The following is a 13,076-nucleotide window of genomic DNA, read 5'->3' on the forward strand; positions in this document are numbered from 1 at the left end:
ATTATTAATTACTATTACAAAATTATTAATTAAAGAAAAATGATTCTTGTGATGGCAGTTATTCTGCTGATTCAATTAATTTCACCGTTATTCAGAAATGAAAGGCCGATGCTACTCATCAGCTATTGACAAGACAAGCCAGCCATGCATTTTTTGGTGTAGTTCACTTCATCTATGGCAGAATCTTTGAAGTATTGGCATTATTATGTTTTTCTTTTTCCAATTTAGTTATTTCAGCCGTTTGATTTTCCGACAAAGACAGATCCTAGGTACTACTACTACCTATGGTCTAGTCACAAAGCCACGTTAACATGAAGTTAGAAAAACACACACACACACAAAAAATACTACTATATTAACTAATCAAATCATACAATTGCTAATTTGTGATCACATTAGAGTTTTCTCCTTTCTCCCTGAGGTTAGTTTTCTCCTTCCTTGAAGCAACTCATGCGTAAATATTAGAACATATATATAATTGTTAACTTTTTTTTACCCCATAAATACAAAAAAATAAAGAATTACATAAATAATACAAGTCAGAAGATTATTTATCCAAGTGATACACATTATTATTCATGGTGAAAAATTAACTCTCTTTAGACTGATTTCTTAACTTCACTTTTTTTCTATTGAAAAATTGGTTTTCAAAAAATTAATTTCTCAATGATTCAATTTTTTTTGTTATTTAATTCATGTTTATGATATTTTATCAATCGAATAACAATGTAGTCTTATAAATATAAATTGTGAGTTAAATATAAATTTTATTATCAACAAAATAATTTTAATTTTTAATATCTCAATCACACAATAGTTTTATTTTTTTTCATTTAAAAAACAATTGTGGATATAGTGCTATTTTGCATGATTGAAGAAAAAAATAATCAAAAAAACTTAGATAAATATCATAACCCATATGGACTAACATGATTAAAATAGAGAATCTTAAAAAAATAACAAAATTTCAATGATACATTGTAAGTTTGAAAAACATAAATAAATGAAAATAGAAAGGATTTTTACTCTTGAAAAAAAATGAATAAACAAAAAATATATAATAAATTAACCTTTCAAATAATATTTTTTTAAAATGATAAATATATACAATTAATAAAACAAAAAAAATAAAAACAAAAAACAAAATAATATAAAAATGTATAAAAAAATTTAAAACGCAATTAAGAAATTGGTTCTTGACAAATTGATATCTTAATTCATGCATAAATAAATAAAATGACAACTTTAGAAATTGGTTCCTCAAAGACTAATTTCAAAACGCAAAAAAACAAACAAAAAATAGTTAAGAAATGGATTCTTATGCGAAATTTTTTTAAAAAAATATGTATAATAAAGTGCATCGTTTGGATAAATAAAAATGAATGTATTATTTAGGTAGTTTTTTTATTTTTTGTTTTTTAGGGGTAAAAAACTCTATAATTGTGTACTTTTGTCTTACTTTTTGATTAGAAAGCCTTTCATAGATCAACTATATACTTATTTTTGTTCTCTTATTAAAGGGGATTAATGTAAGATGATTATTAATTACTTCACTATAAATTTTTTATCACGATAATATTTACATGACCGGAGTTATGTCCAAGAGATTCTTATAATGTAACCTTGCTTTTTAGCTCAAAATGATTGTTAATTTTGTTGTAACTTACTATTTATAACAATTATACAATTGAAATATAAGAAAATTAAATAATTCATTTAAGAAGTTTCTTAAATTAATGTTACTTTATTTTGGGACATGTGAAGGCAAGTTCTTTGTAGTGTCTTTATCAGTAAAGATGCCACTGTTTATTAAGAAGAAAGAAAAAAATCGAAAGTTGTTGTGAAGTCCCTATAAGCAAACACATCCCCAACTTGGATTTCACTGCTCAATCAGTTGAGTGTCACATATTTTGTTTTTTGATATTGTAAAAATTAATGGCCGTGTTTTAGATTTTTCGAACTAAAATCTTAGGTGAAAAATGTTTTCAATCTAATTTCTATATTTACAATGCATGTATTTTGTTCAATTTCATCTAAATTATTTGTTATTAGAACATCGTGAGTAGTCTTTATATGACAATTAATTATTTTTAATTTGATTCTTATTGACAAAGATTGAATTTAAAAAAATACATGTATATTAGAATATAGGTTTAGACCGAATTTGGTGTATGAATAATATGATAGATAATTTTTTTAATGAATATATCATAAGTTTATACCATCTTAAAATATGAATTTAGGTCTAACTCAATTTAAAAAATTAGATAATGGTTTAAGAATTTTTTTCTACTTGTATATTTTATATTGATTTTATTTTTAACTAATGTAAAATTTTGAATTTTTTTTAATAATGTATGTGTGCTAATTTTAATTTTTTTTGAATTAGAACCAATTTAATTATAAATGAGCACCACATGTTATTGAACTATAAACATATTTGGACATTAAAAATATTACTGATTATTGATTTATAATTAATAACTAATAATATCTATTGGGAGAAGATAATTTTTTAAAATTGCATCTCGAGATATTAATCTTCAAATATTGGCTGCGAAATCTAAATTTAAAAAAAAAAATCATATGGTATTTAAGAAACAACGCCCGCCACCACCACCGCAAATTGTTACTCATCAATATCTAAACACATTCCTCATAACAAATTATTAAAATAATTTTACAAACACCTATATATTTTTATCACAAACAAAAACCTTCTATTAATTGCATTATTTTGTCCTGAATAGTATTAAATTATAATTTACTTATATTTACGTAGTATACCTACTAATTATATAATAATGCAATGGACAGTGATCCTATCTTCTTCCCGACATCCTTTATAACACTGTTTGCTTTCGAAAATGGTAAGCATGAGGGATATAAGACAACAATTGTTGCCCCTAATTGTGTCTTTCTTTACAAAAGTGCTCTCCAACGGTAGCGGCGGGCCAGGCAAACAACTTCTGCAACGAAAAAAAGACATTCATGCATGGTCAAGATGTTTCCTCGTGTAAATAAATACAAAGTGAAACCCTAAAACTTACGATTAGATTTCATTTCACAAGCAGCGTGAATATTTGTAGTATAAAGGGATGGAATAGATAAGTATTTCATCCCAAATAGCCACTAGAAGAATTTTTTCTTTTTCCCTTTGAGCTTTGCCCTTGTGGATGTGGATTTTGTGTCCCTTTTGTTTTGCATTTGTCCACCCACACGTTGCTTTCTCCTCACCGATCATAGGCACCATTCCACCGATACCAATTTTTTGGATTTCAACTTTCATTAATTGAGCAACAATATTAATACATATAAGCTAGCTAACATTTCTTGAGTAAATGTGTTAATTAGTTTATGTTGTAAAAATTAATAGAGGGCAAAAGAAAAGGAACCTTTCTCCAAAACAAATCTTTTTATCAATACGTGATGTGACAGAAACAAATATAGTTTTGCTGTCAAAAACAAAGACTAGAAATGTTTCCCGACCCGATCAAAATCAAACCAATGTCACAAATGGATGGAGTTAAAATAAAATTGATAGATCTATATTAATTGTGTGCCCGTACAACCTATGACAAGTCAGCATCCAAACCATACCTGATTTTTTTGCAACTACATAAAGCAACATTTTCACAACGCGTGTCAAACTTTCTCCCTCACATGGTGAAATGAAACCAATTAAAGGCTAGTGAAACGTACTACTTCGGATTATGTTTTTAGAAGAAAGAAGCATAAAGGTTCCCAATTTCATTTCTTCATCACATACATGAGGCTTTCAATATCTAACAAGACTATAACCTTGCACCATATATTTAACCTACCAATTGTATGTGACTTCCCTCTAATAAAGTTGGCCACGCACATATTCCTAGAGTCTTCTCTTCCATTTCATATGACACCCTTTTATGAGATGTCAAAATCTTAAAGCTGAATCATCGCTACTACTTTATAAGTTTATGCCTTAATCATCCTTGCATGTTATTGTTTTGTAGCTCCTAGCTCTTTCTTTGGGGGGGGAAAAGACGCAGGCTTATATACCTATAGTTTCAGTAATTTCCGGAGACATGTGTAGTCAATGTGTGCTTCTTTGACTTGGAAATATGGAATCTACATGTATGCCTTAAAACACTAGCATCTAGACGATGGCAGTGGGTTGCGGGTTATATATAGCTAATTAATTAAATAATTGAAAAATAGGTTAATTTGGTATATATGGTCATAGGGACTAGGGAGCAATAATATTTACCACTGAAAGCATGTATATTAGTATATACCTAACTATTAGATCTAGGTGCTGTTTAATTAATAAAACACTTAAGTGACATGGTGAGACGTATATATCATAATTAAGCTTAATCAGCTTGTTTGTCCTGATTACTATGCCGACATATGTCATATCCATGTATGATGTATGGATACACCGATATCTTTGGTTCAGTCCAGCCATCCTAGCTAAACTGCATGATTAAGTTTCAAAATTGAATGAAGTCTAAAATGAAATCTTCTCGTGGGTCCTCAAAAAGCTAGAGTATGATTTTGACGTAATTAGCGTGAATTGAGATTTAATCAAAAACTCATCACCAATAGACCAATCTTATTTGATGCTAATTATAAGTATAAAGTCATATTATCTATAATAATTTGTAACATCATGCCTTAGTATCTTGCTTTAATTTGTAGTCTGTGAAGTGATAGTGCAATTTGGGAAAGATTGATCCGGCATTAAGGATCTAATTGACGGGATACACGGTTTGTCGGGTACTCTCTGCATCCAATTACGTCTATTAATTTGATCAAGATCGAAGTAGGTGTGACAATGACGCAACAACTTTTCCTCAACAGAAAGTAGCTGTAATTATTATTGGTTTGTTAATATTTCATTTTAGGGCATATGTGTGTTCGAGTTGTTGTTTTTTTTTTCTTTTCTTTTAATAGTATTTTGTTTTATTATTGTTATTTCTCGAATTTAGTTTTTTCACCTTTTTACAAATTTGATCATTTAATTTACTATTTGAATAGTGCAACTATGGTTTATTTGTAAACTTGATATTTAATATTTACAGGAATATTTATATACATTATATAGAGTGTTGTCATGAATATGCAATATGGTAATAAGTCAACATTTCGGTTAAAGACTCACTAGCTAGATTAAGTAATTTGCACAAAGTTATAGATTTAAGCGTTGTTGTTGTCATTTAAAAAGAACCAATAAATATTTGATGTTTAATTATAGGATAGACAAATTATATAATTAAAATAATGGAAAATAAAATTCACAAAAGAAATGAGAAAATCAAATTCGGAAAAAGAATGGCCATAATAAAGAAACACAATTATTTTGTTTTCCAGAAACTCTTTAAATAAGAAGACTATTTGAGGGGGTAGGGTAGGGGGTTCGTTATGACACGTAAATGACGCGATAGATTGCAAGAAATATGCCTAAAAAAGAAGAAAGAAAAAACTCTGGGATGCGTCTCCGGCTGTTTGAACTATTTGATTGTGCTAAAAAAAAAATGGTCGGCACAGTTGCAGTTTGATTTTGCCAAATTTGTAAATATATATGTATGACTGTATCAAGATGGGAGAAGAACAAACGAGTACTTGTATGTAAAAACATTTTCATTATTTTTGGTGCAGCTTTTTTTTTTTCACATGAGTTTTTATTACACATAGCTGTTACAATTTTTTTTTTCTTTTTCTTATCTCCAACTTGCAATTAAAATTAATGTAATTGAGGATGAGACACACACATTTTGAGTAACACTATAACATGAATGAGATAATGAAATTTTATCTTTTTTTTTTGTTTTTCTTTTTATATTAGCTTATAAATTTGAATAAGAAATATATACTTAGATATATTGTTGTATGATACTAGTTTGTTGGTGAATTCAAGTGCATTTAAATATAATTTTAACTTATAAAAAAATAATTAATTTTTAAAAATAATAAATAAATTTAATTTCTTAACCCATTAATCCAATTCAATTCCTTTGCTAGCTAACAGATTAATTTAGATTGAATAATACAATTTTTTTTTATAAAAAAAATGATCCAATTCAATCTATTAAAGTTTGATTGATAAATTTGATTAAATCCGACTCATTGCAGTAAATACTCCTAGAGTCCTAGTATTCAAATAAATTTATAACAAAACTACGTAATGTTTTTATGTTGGGTTCAAATAATTGTCTACTTTATGAGTTCCCAAATCCCACGCATAGGAAGGAACCCATTACCCATGCCCTGTGTGATCACTTAGGTATGATCCCCTTACCATTGCCATATAATTGGCCTGCCCCTTTTATCTTTGACGAAGAAGTATTGAAATAGAAATTGCTGTTGATTTGTAACACTCGCTTTTCTCCTCTTGAACTCCTCTTGTCCTTGTTGTCTCTTTCTTTTCATATGCTACCTAAGAAAAATCTTACTTTACATATGAAATATTAAATAGCCACCTTGCTATGTCTTCCGGTTACGCTCCATTCCTCTAGAGTGAAAAATAATATTTTAAAGAATAAAGTGATTTATAATCATTAATAAAAATAACTAATAATTAAAATCATGACAAAAATCTACTACATACATAAATTCCGAAGTTGATTGTTATAATATCATTGGTTGATTTTATTAGTATACTTTATTCTCTAAGCATTTCCCTCACTTTAAAGGTGTCAGTTTACCAATAACACCGCCTAAAAGAGAAAGAAATACTATATTACAAAACATATTATCAAAAAGAAATATCATATTTAGTGTTTGAACTCGCTAGGGATGAGAAGAACGACGAGAGCAATTTTTTAATTTGTAGCGACAAAAAATGGGCATAAAAATAATTATAATGTACATAACTTGAATAAAATAATTATTTTCTTGTTTGATGCATGGACATTTTCTAATAAATGAGCATTTTCTTTTTAAAGCTTCTATAATTTTTTTTCTTTTTGTCATGATACAAAATAGTAGAATGTAAACAAAAGCCCAAATGCCCAGCACCCGGAAAGTATTTCTTAGTTGGATTTTCAATGGGCCATGTTACATTTTGTTTTGGTATAAGGCCTATTAATCAGGTTGGGCTGTGGAAAGAAGGCTCATTGAATCGAATTAACCTTGGATGATGTTAGGTGCATCAACATTATTATTGGTGCACCCAGTATTTTAAGTGAATGGGTGAAAATATCATTTACTCAAGTTGATCCGTATGACTCATATGAGTCAACCTGATCCGTATGAGTCATAGTTGATCCATATGATTCGTATGTGTAATTTTAACTTACAAATCAACTTGATCCGTATAGATCTTATGGATCAACTTGATTCGTACTTATAACTTACACATACGGATCAACTCACACACACCCAGCAAAATGCAACAAAATGTTGTACCTTAAATGTCGCCAACAACGAAACAACCATCGCAACAATCACCACTGACCTGTAACACTTTCACTTCGACCCAAGCGACAACTCTCTCAATAATGAAAAACCAACACGAACCAACAACAGAGGGGGAAAGCGAAGAAAAAGACAATGGAGGCGTAAGAGAAAAAAAAAACACTGCAACCAACTTCAAAAGGAAGAAGACACCAGGGGCATTTAGGGAATTAAAAACAATTGCCGGGTGCACAAACAATAATGCTGATGCTCCTAGCATCACCCATTAACCTACCTTGTATATTGAATCCCTTCTATAATTGACAACAAATTGTTGTTTTTAAGTCTTAAAACTGAAATAGTTTACCAAAAAAAGAAGTTAAAACTAAAAAATAAACATTAGGCATTAACAATATAGTTTCTTTTTAGTAATTTTGACTGCTAGGGTTTATTTAAATAATTAAAATTTTAAACTAATTGAATATTTGAAAGAATGTTATTATATACAAATCATAGTAGAATTGTATTTTAATGTTGTCGTGGCAAAATATAAGGTGCAAAATCTAACGGGCGAAATTTGAAGATTATCTAATCAAATAACCTAAAATGATTCGGGCCAAAACTAGTCTAAAAAACGAAAAAATTGTTATATTATACTATATGATTAGAAAGATTAATAATAATAATAATAATAATAATAATAAATTATTTAGAATGATATAGAAAACTCGGGAAATTACTCTTTAGGGCTCAGCAGTATAGTTCATAGGATATGCCTTTGAGCTAGAAAGAACAATAATTGTTGTGGGGAGAAAGTAGAGGACTAAAAGTAGAAGGAACCGCTCCATATTATTTGCTTGCAACCGAAACAAAATTGGCTTCAACTTTTTATCTTTTTCTTTTTTCATTTTATCGTAATTAAAAATGTTACAGAGTTGAATGCACGTGAAGACATAAATATACTCTCTTAACTTGACGGGGAAGCCAGATTGGAATAATGCATATATTGGTAATTAGGGCTATATGCTGGCAATGATACAGTTGAAAATTTATTTGCGTGACCACAATTTTGAGGTCAACACGATTAAATTGATTCTCTATATTCTCTATCTATTTTCGTTTTATTTAAGGAGTTTCTTTTACCTCTTAATAAAGGAATAAAGGGAGTGAAGTCAACTTTGAAATTGAGACTCATGAAGAACACAAAATCTTGTGTTTTTTTTTTTCTCCCGAGTTGTAAAGCTATAACCCAATTTGACCACTTAACTATATATATATGGATTTCCAGAACAATATTGTGGTAAAGTTATAAAAAAAAAAAAAAAAAGAATACTAGGAGCTCATAAAGCTAAAGGAAAATAAAGCTCAGGATCCCAGTCAACGTTTTTTTAGATTTTACACGTTGTTGAGTGTTTGAGTGTAAACTTATTAAAGGATATTAACATTGTCTTGCAAATGACAGGGTAAGAATTAAAGTGATCACATGTATCACACACACACTTTATCATCGTTTCACAATTAAACTGAAATTTGTAGCTATCTATATATATATTTTTTTATTGCGTGCGCTAAAATAAAAAGTTTGTTGGAGCTTGCTCCTTCGTAATTTTGGTGGATCCCATTTAATTATTACACAAAGAAGTAGTGACGACTTTCCACTTGCTGAAAAACAATGCCAAAGGTGAATATTTGTTATTATGATGAAGTAGAAGCATTAGAGATGTATTGGTTCCAAGGTGAGAACTCAGGAAAGAAATGGAATGTCAGAACGCACAGAATATCAATGCAAGTTGGTTTATCAACATGCAAACTTTGGTAGTACCTGCAGACGATTCTGCCATTTTCATCCCTGCTGCCACGATATGTATGAGCAGCTTGGTCCCTCCCAGAGTTTGACTTTTTGGAACATATTCTTCTATCTCTATCTCTATCTCTGGCTTTAGCCATAGTTCATTGGATAAAAGTTTTGTGTGCAAGATGTCATGGATGAGACCATGACTTTAAATAGGATTCCGCAATCTTAATTGTGACCGCAATATCAAGGTATTTGGACTCACAGCAACGCAATTACAATTTAAAACCATGAATGAGACCAAGTAATTAATAACACATTCGATATAACAAGGAATATATATTTAGCTAGCTATATGCCACCGAATTAATAATGTACATATTCTTATATTTTATGTCAAATTATGAGTACCATATATTGAAGTGTGAGGGATCTCGGTTATAAATATGGGGTTTGTTGTTGGGTGTTAACATATATAGATAAATCAGCAGTCATCAGATTGAGAGAAAGGGTCTTGCATGTAGACAAGAGTCATGTCTGGTAGCCAAGGATGACTTGCCTAGTTATTCCATTTTATGGGACTTTATTTAATTAATTTGTCTCATATGGAGACCCTTAGTTTGGTTAATTGGCAAGCTTCCTCGGCTATTTGCATGCCTCTGGTCTTACTTGTTAGACCTTCTTCACTCTTACAAGTTACAATATGCATGTTGAAGCTGAATTACTCGTCACTTATTAGGAAAGCCACTGTTACTGGCTGATCATTAATGTCCTGTGTTTTGTCATCACATATAGTATTAATTTGCACTCTTTAATCTTTATGGTATGTGCCAATTCCAGGTAGAGCTAACCTTAATTGGTTGGTAGTTTTAACTTGACTAAATCATTCTTAACATTCTGTTTTAGGATCCAGACACAAGTCATTTGTTTATCTACATTACTAATCAAGATCCATATTCACTTTCTCTGATCTTGAGGATTAATGCTATTAACATGTTTATATTTTTTTCCAACTGTTTTTATTATTGGTTGAAATTGAATTTTACTGCATTGAAAATAAGAGTACTACTAAATAAAAAAATGAGGTTTACTTGTTGAAAAATTAATTATTATATGTATTTGAATGGCATTATCTCAAGTACGCATGTCCTGGTCATCTTGACGGAATTAATATCACCACCAGCTGCCCAACAAATATTATCTGCCATAAAAAAAGCTGTTGTAATTAATAACATTTTTTTATGGAATAAAGCTGTATTATAACTAATTAAAACCTCTGCAGTGATGGCAGTTCGGGTGCACTGTCCCATCCTTATCTATTTTTCTGGCATTAAGTTCAACTTCAACCTCTAGCAAGTGGAACAATTTATTCTATGCATGTGTAGTTATAATAATGATAATAAAATAAAAAAAAGGCTAGCCAGAATACATTAAAAACTAAAAACGGTAATTATGCTTTACCATCTAAACCCTGTGTCGTCTTTCTTTCTCTAGAAAAGATCCGGATTTTAATAACCATTAATCCAATCAACTTTTTTTCCTTAGGGTAAGAGGTGAAGAGTTTCAATTAATATCCCAACTTAAACTATATACCCTTCGGATAGTATTGAATGCTTATCCTGTTGTCAAACCATTGTATTCTATGAAAATAATTGTTATATATCTTTCATGAAATCTTTTGATCGACTCTAAATTAAGAGGTTCTTGATCCACGGACTTTTTTGGGACATTATAAATCTTCTCAAAGATTATATTTTCTCAACATTTGAACTTAATTTGATCTTCTTTTTAAAAATGAAGTGGCTAAGTATTAATTTTCACATGTGTAAATGATTTGGTCCTTAAAATTGTACTATTTCGTTGTAATATTAGTCTTTTGAAATTAAAAATAAATAAAACTCAACTAAGTCATTAAATTTTTTTAGAGTCTCATTTAAATTTATAGTTGAAGAATTTTATAGAGTTTTATTTAAGTCTCTAAAATTAACCTTTTTTTTTGTTTTAGGATTCATAGTTTAAAGACTCAAGTGATAATAATAATATCTGTTTAAGAATCAAAATAAAATAAAAAGGTTGTTAGTATTAGGAATTAGATGAAACCTAAATTTTTTTGAAAATTTATTGAGTTTTTTTTTTTAGTTTTAGAGACTAATGTAATAGCTAGATACAATTTTAAAGAGTAAATTGACCATATACTCATTTTCACAATTATTGAGACCAACCTCAATCTTCGTCCTACCAATGCAGTCCACTTACATGATATACTTCTTAGGTATAAGATATGTAAATATATATGATCTCAATGTCAACATGAGAATACCTGTAAAACAAAATATGCACGATCTTTCTCCCCTTTTAGCATTATCAGAAGTGAAATAAAATAATCCAATAATAAACCAAAATAAGCGGAAGGAGTAAAGCAATAGATGCATAGAACAAAAGAATATAACAATGAGATAGCCAAAGTTCATAGAAAGCAAGTAACATAGTCATATGCATGTTACATTAATATGCATGATAATCAAAATGTCGACCAAATAAAGTGCAGCAAAAGCAGCATGATTACTGAAATGAGTCTAAATAGCTTCTCCAGTTGATAAAAAAAATAAGGTTGGCATCTATAGAAAACCATCATAGCGCATATCGATGGCGTCGAAGTACTCTCTATCAAGTATCAACCATCTGTTGAAAAGCGTCAATCTTTTTTATCAAACTTCAACTCAATCCTGTCAAGCCTGAAAGTTAAGGATCTTTGTGCCAGTGTACAAGACCTCTAATTAACTTGCATCACCTAAGCATTACCCACTTACATTTACCCTAGCTAGGCAAGTTAGTTTGATCACATGGATGGTGAACCAAGTTGGTTGTCACTGTTGAAGTATAACAGAAATTGTCTTTGGTCCCACACCGAATAATATATATCAAGCATGTTATCAGACATGAAGTTGTCCTATATATATTATTTTAATTAGTAAAATATAATAGTAGTTATGTATGAAGAATAGATACCAAGAATGATGGATCCAGAAATTTTGAGTTGTGGGAGCAATATACATACAAAATTTTGTAACATTAAAAATATTACATGTTATTTTTAAAAGTATAAACATTTATCATAATTATTCTTTGTGATTTTTTATATCTAGAAATAAGTGATAAATTTTTCATTTTTCACATTCATTTTTTTTTTCTGATATTCAAGATCTATGAATTGATGGAAAAAAATCAGAATATAACATACTAACTACAACAATATACACATTTTGCACAGTTAATTTTTAAATTTCATTATATTCAGCTTTTAGATAGTCAAATATCCTTCAAATATGAGTCTTAAACAACAAGAGAAATTAGGATTAAAAAACAAAAAAAAATGAATTGCTTGAAGAGAAAAAAGTAAATGTAAGTGAAAGCTCTAGAATGATTTTCTCTTTTAGAAAGATGAAAATAGGTGTAATTCTTTATACCTTTTGCACATTTATTGGATAATAAATAAATAAAAATGTTTTTTTAAAGGAAAATAAATAATATATTAAATATTAAAAAGTGGGAATGAAAATAAAAAAGAGAATCCTGATATTTATTGTTTGCATATTTTTAATTTATATTAAGATTAAAATTATAACTATAAAATCATATGGGGAAAATACTACTATATATTTATTAAAACAAAGTAAAAAGATAGTGGTGGCAGCTGTTCCCATTCTCTATATGTTGGATGCGTCCCTGCAAAGAAGCTTGGATTTTTGACATCTTTATGCATAGTTATGAATGATTACTAATCATGAAAATGGATCGAATTAAAAAGAGGTAGGAGAGAATATCTATTGTTAAGCAAAGGAAAGAGAAAATCAATTGGATTGAGTTATGACAAAAGGAGGGTGTTGGACACATGTTTAGCAAA

Source organism: Glycine soja, chromosome 8 (genome assembly GCF_004193775.1).
Source record: "Glycine soja cultivar W05 chromosome 8, ASM419377v2, whole genome shotgun sequence".
In the NCBI taxonomy this organism is placed as follows: Eukaryota; Viridiplantae; Streptophyta; class Magnoliopsida; order Fabales; family Fabaceae; genus Glycine; species Glycine soja.